Raw genomic sequence first — 17,465 nt, forward strand, 5'->3', positions numbered from 1 at the left:
AATAAGGGCAAATTTGTAATTACACTTCATTCAATCAAACTAGATTTCTTAATTGCCATATTCGATCAAACGCGAATCTTTCCTTCCCTTGCCGATCTTTCCTTCATTGAATCAAATCAAATCCCGATCAACCTGATGCAAGATCTATTCGCATAATCAACAAAACTTACTCGATCCACACAATAGATGAAGGTAAACTCAATTCTAAATTATTTTAATCCATTCGTTGTTATGAAATCGCAATTATATTGTTGAATCTTTGCATATTCTTTACACATTCGTTGATATGAAATCACAATTATATTGATGCATTCTTGCACACAATTATATTGATGCGTTCTTTACACATTCGTTGATATGAAATCACAATTTTAATCAATGTATTTAATTAATTAGCCATAAAAAAATGCACTGGAAGATATAAGGAAAAATAGAGTAAGTACCCAAAATGGTCCCTCGACAATAGCAAAACTCACAAATTAGTCCTCAACTACTGATTGAATCCAATTAAGTCCTAACTTTTTAATTTTTACCCAATTAAGTCCTCCGTCTATTTGACTGTTTGCTGACCGTGATCTTTGAGGATATATATGTAATTTCATGCGCAATTGAAGAATCAACGCTTTGGCTGTTGGATTGAGAGGCGAGGTTGCACATGAACAATGGCTTGGATCCTGCGGCTAGGTGAATAGAGAACTGATAATTGCATATAACATATGTCAGATTTCGGAATCCATTACATATATATATTTATTGTTTTGTAGAGTAATTAGTTTTATGCAGCTAAGAGTGGAGGTAGAATAGCAAGAACAAGGAGTGGCTCACCGAAAACTACGACGTTTATATACACTCCGACGACTACACACCATAACGGCCAAGTCGAGCCGGGAAGACGATACAGAGGAGTGAGACGGCGGCCATGGGGGAGATGGGCGGCCGAAATTCGAGATCCCAACAAATCCGCCAGAGTGTGGCTCGACACTTTCGACACTGTCGAAGTGGCCGCCGAAGCCTACGACCAAGCCGCCCCCAGGTTCAGAGGCAGCAAGGCTAAGCTCAATTTCCCGGAAAATGTAAGCTTGTTGCCTCCTCCTTCTTCGGCTAGGGTTTCATCTCCCGCCGCTCGCTTTCCGACTAGTCTTTATTCTAATTTCGGTTCGCTGGCGGTCGTCAACCGCCCCGGGGAGTTTGTGGTTCAGCATCCCCCCGTGAGTTTGTTAGAACAACGGATATGTTCGCCGGAATCTTTGTCCTCAATGTTCCCTTCTGCTCAGCCACCGGTTCGTTTCAGCCATGCTGGCGGCCAGAGTAGCAGAACGGAACATCCCGCTGCTTCTTGGTCGGATTAGACTCACCACCTGCTTCGAGGGACCATTTTAGGTATTTACTCAGAAAAATAATATGAAGTCTATGCAGTTTTATTTCATTAGTTATAAGAATGTGCACTGAAGGCACATAATTGTGCTTTGTATGGCACAACAATGTGCACTATAAGCATAAAATTAACCTTCGAGATGGTTAATAGTGTGCACTATACGATTAAACAATCTACACTATTAGGTAGAAAAATATGCACTGCTAGGCACAACAATGTGCACTATAAGAATAAAAAATATGCATTGAAAATAATAGGGAAAAATAATATGAAGTTTACGCAATTTTATTTGATTAGCTATAAGAATGTGCACTGGAAGGCACATAATTATGCTCTGTATGGCACAACAATGTGGACTACAAGCATAAAACTAACCTAAAAGGTGGTTAATAGTGTGCACTATACGACTGAACAATCTGCACTATTAGGTAGAAAAATGTGCACTGCTAGGCACAACAATATGCACTACAAGAATAAAAAAATATGCACTGGAAGATATAGGGAAAAATAATATGAAGTCTATGCAGTTGAAGGCACATAAATGTGCTCTCTGTATGACATAACAATGTGTACTGTATGATCAAATAAAAGTTAATACCTCCAATAGTTCTCTGAGTTTTAGCGATTTACCAGATGTGGTCTCTCGACTTTTAAATGACCTCCAATGGTCCTCCAAGTTTTAAAAAATAACCGCTTGTGGTCCTAATTCTTAAAATAACCCAAGTTTAAAATGGCCACAGGACATCCCAAAAGGACCACAAGTGGTTATTTTTTAAAACTTGGAGGACTATTGGAGGTCATTTAAAAGTCGAGGGACCACAGCGGGTAAATCGCTAATACTCGGAGGACCATTGGAGGTATTAACTCATCAAATAATGTGCACTGTGAGACAAAACAGTGACATCTGAACACCCATAGACTTCATTACATAAAAATTAATACTTTTCTATTAAGATTAATTTGATTTACTATTAAAAATGCACTCATTGTGATAAAAATACGCTCTGTAAAACAAAAGTATAGTCAATGTATCAAAAACACTGTACCTTTAACAACCATAAACATTGATCAACAAATATATTCAACAGTCATACAACCAAAAAGACCCATTGTCAACAGTCATATCAAACAAACATCCACCAACAACTCATTCGTTCTTGAAAAACTTCACAACTTTGTCCTTGTTTTCATCTTATAGTTCATTGATCTGTGCAGACAGTATGATAGCAGTGTATTTGACACGAAGATTGAACAATATGCACTACAAGACTGAACAATATGCACTTTTAGGAAAACAATATGCACTACAAGGTAGAATAATATGCACTGTTAGGTAGAACAATATGCACTACAAAGACGAAAAACCTAATAGTGCATATTTTTCCAGTTTTGCAGTGCATATTGTTCTACCTAATAGTGCATATTGTTCAGTCTTGTAGTGCATATTGTTTTCCTTAGCAATGCACAATTTTCAGTCTAACAGTGCACCTTTTTTTTTTTTAAATTGGTATATAGGTGTATGTTGCAAATTATGTGAAGAAGCTGCACTTGCTTGGGAAAACCATTCTTGAGGTGATTGAATTGGCTGACAACATGCGCATCTCATCGAAAGAATCGGTGACCATAATACTAAGAAAGTCTCTAGCTGTTACAACATTATAGCAACATACAAAGTTATTTTCCTTTCTTTTTGCTATAACAACAGACAAAGTTATAATCTGCAACCCTTTGTTCTCGCCTCCGATCTGAGAAAGCAAGGCCTCCATCTTTCAGATCTGAGAAACCCAGAAAAACTAATCTGGGTTTTTGTTCTTCTGAGGTGAAGTGAAGAAGCTAAGGCCGTCGAAAATGGTAAGAGTGAAGACAGAAAGTGTGTTTCCTAGTCCGCCGGAAATGGTAGGAGAGAAGTCATTTTGGTTTGCCGGAAATGGTAGCTTGCCGGAGAATAACAAAGAGGTGTGAAATGACTAAAATGCCCTCATTATTTTAGGGTTTAAGATTTTTCGGTGAGATTTGGTCGGCAATTTCGCCGGAGTGACCAAAATTGATAAAAATTGAATAGTCATGGTATGCAATTAACAGTTTTGAAAGTCGTGGACTGCAATTAAAAAGACCCCTCTAGTCAGTGGACCAAAATGGCAATTTGCTCAAAATGTATGATATATGTAAGAATTTAAAGTAAATGTATGTGTTGGATGTTAAACTAACATGTTAGTTTGATACGTTTCATCAAAAGATACTACATCTCCAAAACAACTAAAATTCTTCATTGAAATTGGATTTGCCCAGAAAAGCTTGCACAAGTGCTCATCTTCATCAATCTCATAGGCAAAATAAAATGCTTCACACACCTCATTTTTCTTTAAAAAAAAATTATTCACAATCATCTATCCATCATCACCTATTATATACATTCTAATTTCCCTGTTGAAGTTCTTAAAGTCAACATTTGTTGCACCTACATTGGAAAAGTCTCCCACCATCTCCTTATACAAGTTAAATGATTTTGTTGGCTCAATATTTGCTCGTGCACAATTTGTAATAAATTTTTTATGCCCAACATCAATGTTTCTATTGACCTTTAGAAACTGTTTTGCTAGGACTGGTGATATACAATGGTTATGTCTTTCCTCAACATGTTTAATAACATAACCAAGATTCAATTCAAATTAGTAATTAGTGATCAAGATTAACTAATCTTTTTTTTTTAAGTTCACTACGTACCTACAATCTTCAAGAATGTGTAGTCCAAGGCAAAATAATATGCAATACGAAGGCACAACAATGTCCTCTGGAATGCTTAACAATGTGCTCTAGAAGGATCAATAATGTGTACTCTAAAGCAAAATAATATGCACTTTGAAGGCACAACAATGTACTCTGGAAGGCGCAACAATATGCTATTGAAGGCTCAACAATGTGCATTGGAAGACACATCAGTGTGCTCTGAAAGGCACAATATTGTGCTCTAAAGGGTACAACATTGTGCTCTACAAGAAGGAAAAAAGGCTCTGAAAGACCAAAAAAAAAAATTAACTTACTTACACAAAATTACCATACTGCCACCGCATTTTTTTAATAGCTTCGTTCTAATCCTTTAAGGGTAAATTATATTCAACGCAGTTTATTTATTTATTTATTTTAGCTTATTGACACCAATAAGTTAAGCCAAAAAATTATTTATCAAACATTCATATTAGCTGTTTGACTAGTCAAACAACTAAAATTGGTCAAACAAGCAAGTTGAACTATGGTTGATAGGCTATTTTTCAAACACCTCCTAAATTATTTTTTTGAAAATATTTTAATTTTTTAGGGTGTGTTTGGTTCATGGATTTACACACAAGGAATGTGAATCAAAATTATAGTTAGTGTTTGGTTGACAACTTTATAAAACACAACTTATAAGGATTATTCCCCAAGTTACTCCTTATACGTTCTGTGCATCTTTTCGGTATTCGGGTCAGGACATCCACCTATATAAGACTATAAAAGTCATTCCACACACAAGGGAATGGGGCAATTCCATTTTTCTTTTTCTCTACAACATCCTATATATATATATATATATATAATTTCAGGTGCGGTCACACACCACTCAATGTTACGAAATACACCACTCAATGTTAAGAAACACACCATAGTGCATATTTGTGTGGTGTGTTTCTTAACATTGAGTGGTGTATTTTGTAAGATTGAGTGGTGTATTTCGTAACATTGAGTGGTGTGAACCGCACGGCCGCACGGGAGAGCACGGCCACACCTGATCATGACTATATATATATATATATATATATATATCTAAACACATAATAAGTGTGAATGAAGGTTATACCCTTCATTTATGTCCGTTTTTTCCGTTAAGTTTTTTTGTACATTATGCTATAAAAGTTGTACTTTACAATATATTAGACAAATATACCCCTACCGTTATAACTTCCGTTATCTTTTCCACTATTGTTACCATGCACATGCATCCACAATATATTTTCTTATTTTCTTCAATAATAATAATAATAATATATACACATTATATATTAGATTTATATGTTAGTTATTTTCTAAAATATAAATATAAAATTTATAGAAATATTTTAAATTATTATTATTATTTACAATAATTTAAATATCTAAAATCTAAATAATTTAAAAGTTTAATATAAAATATTAGTATTGGATGGGCACATATTTTTTGCACATCGCACATAAGAAAAACTAGTATATATATATATATAAAAGTCAAATGTTTTTGGCTCTCAAATTCCCGCCCAAATGAACAGGTATCTTTATACCAATATATAGCTAAGAGATTTTGCACAATGAACTTCTTCCATTTCCCCCAAAACTACATTCTAAATATAAAAATATCAAATTAAATATTAAAATTCAATGTACTTTGACCAATGAAATTATATATCTACCTAACAATTTCTATTTTGGTTCATTTCATTTTTTTTCCATTTGAGTTTATTTTTCACTTTATCTTTTTGTACAAATAAAACTAATATATAAAAAATATATCATTAAAAAGCTCTAATTAAGATCTTTTAAATGACATCCATATTGATATATTTTTTATTTTGTATTTTAAATAAATCTATAGGTACATAAAGTCGTTACTTTAGTGTAATATTTATATACATTAAGCTTCGTTTTTATTAATATATCGAAATAACATTATGAACTCACTACAAAATGAATGTAAATACATATGATGTATATGTAGTTTATCGTTTTTGGACATTACAAAAATATGAAGGAGGAGATGTAAGGGATACGCGATGACCTGCAGAATAATTGAATAATTGGTATCTAGAGTTTCATACAAGTGAGTTGTAGCATTTATAGGATGGGTTGTTGGGTTTGGGTTAGTTGGTTTAGGCCGATTTTGGGTCATAGTTTATATTGAACTATATTTTAATATTGTAATAGCAGATATTATTGCTATTGGATGGATTTATATATTAGGTATTTTAACATTTGCAAAACGATCATTAGTCGCACATGTCTCACCATATGTTTTCTTATGGTACTTGTGATTTGGAATATTTAAGTGGATGTGCTATTTTAGCACCAACATTAGATGTATTTGATGAGATCAATGAGTATATGAGTAGCTCAAATTCAACTGAGGGTATGACGTATTTCAGCTCTGATTATGTTTGTCAATCGGATTCTGGTTCATACCATGGTCCAATTGCATACCTAAAGTTTTTTAGTGGTTTAAAATGCTCAGGGATTCGAAATCATTCTCTTGCTTTAAATTTGGGGTTCCAATCAGGCTTTTTACTGAACATTGTCATTCACTGGGTTTGTGTAATGGACTAATGGCATGAGATTGGTTTATAATTAGTAAATTAGGGGATCATGTTTTTGAAGCAAAAATTATGTCAATAGATAATTTGAGTACTCGAGTTTTTATCCCAAGATTAACAGTGACTCCATCATATCCTCGGTTATCATTTAAGTTCCGAAGGAAACAATTCCATCTAATGTTATTCTATGCAATGACAATAAATAAGAGCCAAGGTTAAAGTCTTTTGAATCTTGTATTACTTTTGAAGAAACACGTTTTTGTACATGGACAACTGTATGTGGCTCTATCTAGCAACCCTAAGGGTCTTAAATTTTTATTTTAGGCTAAAATGGAGAGTAATTTTTCTTCAACGACAAATGTTATGTACAAGGAAGTTTTTAACAATTCATAAATCTATAGAATTTGTTTATTTGATTATGCTATATTGGATTATGAGATGTATGTAAGTATCAATTTGATTTTTTTCCTTTTTATTTTAGGATTAATGCTAACAACTAATGAAAATGTTAATTATGTTTTGTTTGAAATTGAAAAGCTTCTGAGTGCATGGGGAAAGAATTTGTCTTGCTTTTCTTCTATGCCTGTGTCGGATACCAGTTGCTTAGCTTCGCATGGAAATCAATTGTTGTATGATGAATTGTCATATGATTGTGATGTTCTTAAGGTTGAACATGATAATTTGGTTAGATAACTGACAGATGAACAACAGCATGTCTATAACATAATTATTGGTGATGTTGCGGTTGCTGACGTCGGTTTGTTTTTTGTTTACATACCATGGAATTTCTCAACACTTTGAGATGCTCAGGTATTCCAAATCATTGTCTTAGCTTGCAAGTTGGATCTCCAATTATGCTTTTGTAGAACATTGACCATACTGATCTTGATTTGTGCAATGGTATGAGTTGGTCATTTACTAAATTGGGAGATCAAGTTGTTGAAGCGAAAGTGATGTCAGAAAATAGTATGGGTACACGAGTTTTGATTCCAAGATTGTTATTGACACTAGGGGCGGGCGTTTCGGTCTTCGATTCAATTTTTTTTGTTTCGGTTTTTCGGTTTTAAAAAAATTAAACCATTCGGTTTAGCATTAGAATTCGGTTCGGTTTGAAAAGGTTCGGTTTCGATTCGGATTTAATTCGGTTCGGTTTACGACCCCTCGAATTTCACCATTTACTAGGCGACAAAGCGATCGGGGGCGTTGTGTAACCCTTCACTCCTTCCTGAGTTCGAAAAAAAAAAAAATGGGAGTTTAAAATTTATTTCATTCTAGGACATTGACATGCCCGAGTTATGATGTATAGATATTTCAAAATAATTTTTACTAGTTAGAATAGTTGTTAATAAGCTGCGATCGTACGTACCGGTCACGAACCGTAAAAATTTTAGGAGTATGTGTTATGTCCCGTTTTTCCTAGGAAATGGGTTATTAGGCACCATATTATTAACCTTGAATTTCCTATTTAATTAAATTAGCCCGTAGCAGTGAAAATTTATTTTGATCGTAGCATCGCTGAATTTCGCGATGTACTGAACCTTGCCCGATTTTAGAAATTAAGGTGAGAATGGAGTCCGGAATAATTTTGGTTTCGAATTTACCCCTACCTAAATTATTTCCTACCGAAATTATATCTGTTTTAACCCCTAACAGTCCAATTGAAGATATTTTTGGGAGTCACCATAGGGTTTTGACACTTGTCACTCTTCCTCACCACATATGTGTATTAAATTAATTTAATTGTGATCTAAAAGGAGACTTGGTCTCCAATCCTCCCCATTTTTGTCACTTGGCCAAAATTTTGGAGGGGGAAAGGGGAAGGATTTTCATCTTCATCTTCTTCCTAAAGCTCAAGAACTCCATAGCTAATTTCTTCACAAGATCACAAATATTCGGTAAATTTCTATTTTGTTCGGTTAAAAGCTTTGTTTTCTTCCCTAGAACCTAACTATATGTTAAAATCTCTTAAAAATTATTGTTATGGTGGTGTGTCTTGCTTAGGAATTTTGGTGAAAGATTAAAGGTTCAAAAGCCATTCTTGCCAAAAGAACTTCACCCAAGAGGTAAGAAATCCCTTAAGTTAGTTTGTCACTTGAGATTTGATGATTGATAGTGGAAATAGGAATTTATGAGCTTTGTGTTAGAACATATGGATCTATGTAAGTGTTAGTAGAATATATGAGCATATTACTAGGTGGGTAATATATGATAGATGTATATATGTATATATATATCTATTCTTGGTTCAAGTGATTCATTCATTATGTGAGTAGAATATTGTAAGTAGAATAAAAAGAAAATGCTTGTGTATATATACATACACACGTGAGAAGCATATATATTTATATGTGTTATAATGGCTGAGTATGCATATGAATATACCTATATGTGTAAGTATGTATAAGGACGGGGTTATGTTGTGTATACATTACTAATTGGTCATTTGAATGTTTTTGTGGTTCAAATCCTGGAAAATACTGTTGTTTCGCCACTGTAGTGCATCTCTGTTTTTGCTGTTGTGCATTTCTGTTTTCGATGCCGTGCATTTCTGTTCCTGATGCTGTGCATTTCTGTTTCTGATACCGTGCATTTCTGTTGCTACTGCCGTGCATTTTGGGAATTATATGAGTTGAAACTATATTTTTGGGAAGTATATAATCTATGACCTCTTTTATAGAGTTCGGTAGGAATTCCTATGTGGAGAAATTGTAGTTGAAACCTACGTCGAAGAACGTATGCTATTTTGGTAAATAGATTGTCAAAAACCTTATTTTTGGTTTGAGGAAAATTCATTGTTAGTAAGAGAGTACCTTACTTGAAAGATGANAGCAGTGAAAATTTATTTTGATCGTAGCATCGCTGAATTTCGCGATGTACTGAACCTTGCCCGATTTTAGAAATTAAGGTGAGAATGGAGTCCGGAATAATTTTGGTTTCGAATTTACCCCTACCTAAATTATTTCCTACCGAAATTATATCTGTTTTAACCCCTAACAGTCCAATTGAAGATATTTTTGGGAGTCACCATAGGGTTTTGACACTTGTCACTCTTCCTCACCACATATGTGTATTAAATTAATTTAATTGTGATCTAAAAGGAGACTTGGTCTCCAATCCTCCCCATTTTTGTCACTTGGCCAAAATTTTGGAGGGGGAAAGGGGAAGGATTTTCATCTTCATCTTCTTCCTAAAGCTCAAGAACTCCATAGCTAATTTCTTCACAAGATCACAAATATTCGGTAAATTTCTATTTTGTTCGGTTAAAAGCTTTGTTTTCTTCCCTAGAACCTAACTATATGTTAAAATCTCTTAAAAATTATTGTTATGGTGGTGTGTCTTGCTTAGGAATTTTGGTGAAAGATTAAAGGTTCAAAAGCCATTCTTGCCAAAAGAACTTCACCCAAGAGGTAAGAAATCCCTTAAGTTAGTTTGTCACTTGAGATTTGATGATTGATAGTGGAAATAGGAATTTATGAGCTTTGTGTTAGAACATATGGATCTATGTAAGTGTTAGTAGAATATATGAGCATATTACTAGGTGGGTAATATATGATAGATGTATATATGTATATATATATCTATTCTTGGTTCAAGTGATTCATTCATTATGTGAGTAGAATATTGTAAGTAGAATAAAAAGAAAATGCTTGTGTATATATACATACACACGTGAGAAGCATATATATTTATATGTGTTATAATGGCTGAGTATGCATATGAATATACCTATATGTGTAAGTATGTATAAGGACGGGGTTATGTTGTGTATACATTACTAATTGGTCATTTGAATGTTTTTGTGGTTCAAATCCTGGAAAATACTGTTGTTTCGCCACTGTAGTGCATCTCTGTTTTTGCTGTTGTGCATTTCTGTTTTCGATGCCGTGCATTTCTGTTCCTGATGCTGTGCATTTCTGTTTCTGATACCGTGCATTTCTGTTGCTACTGCCGTGCATTTTGGGAATTATATGAGTTGAAACTATATTTTTGGGAAGTATATAATCTATGACCTCTTTTATAGAGTTCGGTAGGAATTCCTATGTGGAGAAATTGTAGTTGAAACCTACGTCGAAGAACGTATGCTATTTTGGTAAATAGATTGTCAAAAACCTTATTTTTGGTTTGAGGAAAATTCATTGTTAGTAAGAGAGTACCTTACTTGAAAGATGAGAAATGATATTTGGAAAGCCTGCGGGCATTGGGAGTACTTTGAACATCCCTTTTAAACAAAATTTCCATTTTGGGCTAATGAGGTAGCCAATTTCAAGTATTGGACTCATTATGGGGAATATGCCCAAAAAGAATTATTTAAGGAAGAAAACTAAAGAAAGGGAAATGTTTTCCAAAACCTTAGTTTCTAAGTAAGTTGAGGAGGACATTGATTAACCCACGGGAGGGCTTAATTGCCATAGCCCAGCGGTTGTTTACAAGATTGACCTACGGGAGGGCTTGAATGCCATGGCCCGGGGTTGTTGAGATGATTGACCTACGGGAGGGCTTGAATGCCATGGCCCGGGGTTGTTGAGATGATTGACCTACGGGGGGCTTAAGTGCCATGGCCCGAGGTTGTTTACAAGATTGACCTATGGGAGGGCTTAAATGCCATGGCCCGGGGTTGATACTCCAAAAGGCCTCACGCTTACTATTATGAAACTAAGGAAGTTTTAAAGATGAGAAGAAAGTTATTCTGTAACGATAGAAAGAAATGATTTTGTCTAAAGAGACAGGTGGATACTGGTTTTCTAATCACTTTTTGTGCAAGTCTTCATTATTAACTTCTTTTCAGGTGAAATCTCATTAAGTGGGTAAAAGTTACCAAAACTCTTTTATACGTGTTTTGAAAATCTTTGTTGAATTTTGGGTGACCATGGATGTTCTTACTTAGCCGTCGTGCTAACTACACTTCAATGTGTTTTCTTTTAACAGATGTTGTCTAGTGTGGGGTCCTGTAGCCCGATGAGCTCTGAATAGGATGGAAGTTGAGGTTGAGGTCCACTCTATCCTAGAATAGACACCATGGAAGATTTATTTCCATATGTATTAAGTTGGATTTGGATGTATTTTGATGTTGTAAGTTTAGCCTGTGCACTTAGAGTGGAGTTTGTCAAAGAGGTGATAGAATTTACTCTAGGTGTGGCGGTAACACCCATTTTCTGCTGATTAGATGTGTAAGCTTCCGCAATATATTATTGGGATTTTGTATCAAAGTTAAGGTTTGAAAATTGGGGTGTTACACGCTGCGACTTAATGGGACGCTATAATAACAATGCATGAAACATCACTAGCCCAAATCTAAAGTCTAATATCTAAATATTAAATACCAACATAACAAATTAACAATTCAAACAAATTAAAATAAAAAATAAAACTAGAATTAAAATTCCAGAACTGGAACGAATTTCCAGAATTTGAAATTCATTCCAGTTTACTGGAATGAATTGAATTCCAAATTATAAATATATAATTTATAATAAATAAATAAATATATATATATATATATATTTATTTATTTATTTATATTTATTAATTATATATAATATATATTTATATTTAAGTAAAAATTCATTCGGTTTTTCAGTTCGGTTCGATTAACCGTTCGGTTCTCGTAAAACATGAACTGATTGATTTTTTGGTTCGGTTTAAAACCAAACCAAACCTCTTCGGCTCGGTTCGGGTTACTCGAACCGTTTTGTCCAGCCCTAATTGACACCATCGGATCCTCAATTGCCATTTAAGTTTCAAAGGAGATAATTTTCTCTAATGTTGTATTACGCAATCGCAATAAATAAGAGGCAAGGACAAAGTCTTACAAACGTTGGTTTACTTTTGAAAAAACCTATTTTTGTACATGACCAGTTGTATGTGGCTTTGTCTCGAGTTAACAACCCAAATGATCTTAAAGTGGTGGTTTTAGCTAAGAATGGGGAGTATCCTTCTTCAACAGTAAATGTCGTGTATCAAGAAGTTTTTTTTTTTTTTTAAATATAATTGGATATATATAATTATTTCAATTTATGTTTATATGTACCGATGTTTATGACTTCAGTAAATTTAGTTAGGGGTGGAAATAGGCTAGGCCGAGCCGGGCTTTAGAAAATTAGGCCTGGGCCTGCTATGGAAATCTAAAGCCTGGGCCTGGGCCTTAGCCTGTATGTAGGCTTTTTTTTAGGCTCAAGCCTGAGCCTACAGTTGGCTTGGCCTGGCCTGAAGCCTTTTTAAAAGCCTATTTAACATATAGGCCTTTAAAAATGCTTCAAAATAGATCCTAAATAGGCTTTGAGCCTATTTAAATAGGCCTTGAACCTATTTAAGTCCTACATTTTAAAGCTTTTTTAAAGTTTACCTATAAAAAATTAATAAAAAATACCTAAGTTCATATTTCTTAATGAATGACAAAATCATAAGTTCATATTTCATAATACAATATCCAACATAAGTTTAATAAGTAAAAGTTCGTAATACAAAATTCAACAATGCATTGTTTACTAATTACTAGTATTACTACAAATCTATAAATCATGCAATCAATTACTAGTAGGCTTATATTACATTATTATTACTACTTTACTCATTGCTAGTAAACAGTAAACACTAAACGACTAGCAAAATTATTGCTAGTAATTAGTAATAGTAATTATTAGCAATTTAGCATAATAGCAATAGTAACTAGTAATATCTAACACTGTTTACTAATTAATAAGTCGTATTTGGGATTTAGGTATTGGGAATTAGGGTTGTAGGTTATATATATATATAGTGGGGTTAAATTATATATATATAAATATATTAGATATAAAATGTAATATATAATAATTAAATATTAAATATAAATATTATAATATATATATATATATATATATATAGGCTAGGCCTGCGGGCTTGTAGGCTAGGCTTTTAAATATAGGCCTAGGCCTATTTAACTAAATAGGCTTCTAATTAGGCCTAGGTCTGGCCTTTTTATTAAATAGGCTAGGCCATGCTAGGCCCTAAGTAGGCCAGGCCGTAGGCCCCTATGAAGGGGCCTGGCCTATTCCCACCCCTAAATTTAGTATTGTTTTGAAACATTTTGTACTTCATATTTCGCATTAAATAATTATATGTTTTCTTAAGATGTGTATTAGTAATTCAATATTTAATTATAATCACTTTGCAAAAATCCCCGCCTAGGCGCTAGGCGCTCCTAGACCAAGGCGAATTGCTCCCTAGGCGTCCGCCTAGGAGGCCGCCTAGCGCCTAACTCGGCCGAATTTGGCCGAGTTAACTCGCCCAACTTGCCAGAGTTAGCCGAGTAAACTCGAGCGAGTCGGCCTTGTTAATTTTATTATTATATTTATATATATTTAAATTTATTTATTTATATAAGTAAGAGAAGTAAGATATATATATACATATATATATATATACATATATATATATATACATATATATGTTAGGAACATCATGTAATAGGTTTTGATGATACCAACTGTTAAGTAGAAATCCCCAAGTCTCGATGCATAGGCAAAAACGCTGTAAGTTCGACAAGTAAACCAAGAGCGAAAATACAACCGAGTAACTTTGAGCTCAACTCGGAAAATATTTAAGTTTGAGGGAAATTTGTTTGAACATCTTAGAAGTCTCGTGTGTTGTAATCATATAGACAGATCAGAAGAAGGCATGGGACAACACTGGAGGAATAAGGGTCTGCGAGACATCAACTAAGTCTCGAGACATAAGCAGAGTTCGAGAGGTAGGACCTCTCGATACAGTTATCCAGTTCGAGACATAAACAGAGTTCGAGAGATAGACCTCTCGATATTTGAGTTCGAGACATTAAGCAATCAAGATATCAACCTTGGTCTCGATACACTAACAATTCTCCAACAAAGCTGAATGACGGTCATACTTAAAGTCTGGAGAAGAAGAATATCATGGAGATGGAATAATGAAGAGGTGCCGAACGTGAAGATTTCAAAATGGGCGGAAATGGATGACACGTCAGATTTCCACCACAAACGGTCAAAAGGTGCACCAATGCTGAAGTGGTCTGATTCCCTACAAACAAGGAATAATGGGAATATAAAAAGAGTAACTTTTACCAAAAGACGAAAGTGGAGCATGGACTCAAGAAAAGTGAACTATGGAACATTCACTACAAGACAAAGAGGTTCAAGTTACAAGATCACCACTCCATGAAATATGCTGAAAATATGCAAGACCCATGATCAGCATGGGAGACAAATTTCAAACGGAATAATTTTCCCTCCAACGGAATTATTCCTCTACTCTCATATATAAGGACGTAAAGACACAAAAGAAAAAAAAGGTTAAAAAAATTCTTAAGAAGTGTCCGTCTAAAACGTTCAAGTGCAAGTACTTAAATTTGGAATATCATCCTGATATTCAAAACAGCGAGAAAACACATCTTAGTGTTTAAGAGAGTTACAAAGCTTAAACTGTTATACATCTAGAAGGTGACCGAAGCTGCTCTACATCGAAGTTGATTCAACGATAGCTTGTGGTCAGATTGGAGCCTGTTACATTCAACTGTGACAACCAAAAACACCTTGCTTTGGATTAAGCAAGAGAGGTGGAGTAACCTGGCAGCTGTCCGAGTGAAAGAAACCTGAGGCTTGACGCGGGCTTGGTGATCAAAGGTCAAGTGCTCGAGAGGTGGAGTAACTGGAAGCGGGGAGAAAGACCTTGGAGAGGCGGAGTAACCTGGGAGCTGTCTTGTGAAGATCCTGAGGCTTGACGCGGGCTTGGTGATCAAAGGTCAAGTGCTCGAGAGGTGGAGTAACAAGAAGCGGGGCGAAAAACCTGAGGCTTGAGGCGGGCTTCGTGATCAAAGCTCAAGCGCTCGATATTGTACTAAAAAGGGAAGTTTTTAGTGCAATCCTTCCAGGGAGTTTCTGGAAGAAGAGTGGACGTAGGCGGGTTGGCCGAACCACTTAAAAATCTCTCTTGCATTTACTTACTGTTTTTATCTCTCGCTAACCTCTCGATTGCACTGCATATAAACGCACTTCTCGAACTAACTCAAACTCGTGCTAACTAAAAGGGGATAACATTTCCGCTGCGCATAAAACTTTGTCTTCACCTCGTGAGGTATCGAACCTAAACATCCTAAGTTCAATACACACGAGAGGTTGAAAAGATTTGCAAAATCTTATACAAGTCTATTCACCCCCCCCCCTAGACTTGTACCCCATCCCCTTGGGACCAACAATTGGTATCAGAGCAAGTTCTCTGATCGATATAAACCTTTGTTTATATTGCCTAGAGATCCTTCTTTGAAAAATCTTTTAAAAATTTTCAAAGCACGAGATAATTCTTCTAATATGGATAGCATGTTGTCGAGACATCTTCTCTTTGATCTTAGCAGGTTCGATGACTGGAAAACACGCATGCTTGCGTATCTATCAGCCCTCCATGATGAGATGGCCGAAGTTATAACATCTGGACCAGTCAAGATCATGATGGTAAACACGACTGCTGAGCAAACCAGAGATACACCAAAGTATGTCCCCAAACCTAGGGAAGAATGGACAAGTGATGATAGGAAGAGAAACAACTTGGACAACATTGCCAAGGATATTCTCTTCAGAGCTATAGACGAAACCATCTTTCCAAAAGTAAGAAAGTGCAAAACGGCGAAAGAGGTATGGGATACTTTGATGTTAATTGGTGAAGGTGACGAACAGGAGAAGGAGAACAAGCTCACCGTGGCCATGAAGAAGTTCGAGGACTTCAAGATGAAGCCAGGGGAGAGCATCGACAGCATGGAATCTCGTTTCATGAAGCTATCAATAGAGATCAGTGATCTCGAGAAGGAGATTCCACAAAAGGAGCTAAACCTGAAGGTCTTACGAGGCCTTACCAAGGAGTGGGAAATGAAGGTGATCACAATGCGTGATCACAGGGATTTGAAGAACACCACAACCGACCAACTATTCAGAGATCTCAAAGCCTTCGAATTTGAGATGTTTCCGAGAGATGAGGACGTGGTGGACAGACGGAATGTGGCACTGGTTGCGGACCAACCAACCACCTCCTCAAGGTCAGATCCTAATCCCACTGATTTTTTATCTGACGAACAGTTTGCTTTCTTCATAAGAAAATTCAGGAAGTTCATGAAGAAGACACCGGAAAGCAATACAAGTTCACCTTCCTCCTCAAGAAGGAAAAATGAGAAATACACATCCAGAGGAATGGAGGAAGAAGATCAAGGTCTATGCTACAACTGCAGGAGACCGGGGCACTTCAAGGCTGACTGTCCTTACCCTAAGGTAAGCAAGTATCAAGGCCTAGAAGGTAGGAACTCCAGGAGAAAGGAGGAACCTAAAGAGAAGCCAGCACAAAGTGGCTTCAAGGGAGATACAAAGAAACATCTGCGCAGAAAGGCGCTTGTTGCTGAGGAACTCGAGAGAACAATCGAGGAGTCCGAGACGTCGAGCTCCAGTGAAAGCAGCAGCAGCTCAGAGGATGAGAGGGGGCTCATCTGCTTATACACCGAGGAAGAAGAGAATCAATGCCTAATGGCCATTGACAATGAGGTAACCTCTACTTCCACATCTCGCTGCTCAACTTCTACCTCTCGTTGTTCTTCCTTCAGAAGCGATGAAGATCCCTTTGAGATGCTTGAAACATTCAAAAGGGATCTCGCAGTCGCTAATAGCACTCATGCCAAAATCAGGGAGGAAAACAGCAAGCTAACTGCTGAAAGAGATATGCTTAAGAACGTCTCGAAAGAGAATTCAGAGCTAACTCTCAAAGTAAGTGAGTTAGAAGCTAAA

At 35.7% G+C, this 17,465-nt stretch overlaps 1 long non-coding RNA gene across 1 annotated transcript; it reads left to right on the forward strand.

The window, feature by feature from the left end:
• The first annotated feature begins 685 nt into the window (after nucleotides 1-685).
• On the forward strand, nucleotides 686-3,419 carry LOC116028042. Its single transcript, XR_004100053.1, has 2 exons — nucleotides 686-1,380; nucleotides 2,891-3,419. It is a non-coding gene; the product is annotated as an uncharacterized LOC116028042 (long non-coding RNA).
• Nucleotides 3,420-17,465: the final 14,046 nt, after the last annotated feature.

The sequence above is a fragment of the Ipomoea triloba genome, chromosome 8 (genome assembly GCF_003576645.1).
Source record: "Ipomoea triloba cultivar NCNSP0323 chromosome 8, ASM357664v1".
NCBI classification, from domain to species: Eukaryota; Viridiplantae; Streptophyta; class Magnoliopsida; order Solanales; family Convolvulaceae; genus Ipomoea; species Ipomoea triloba.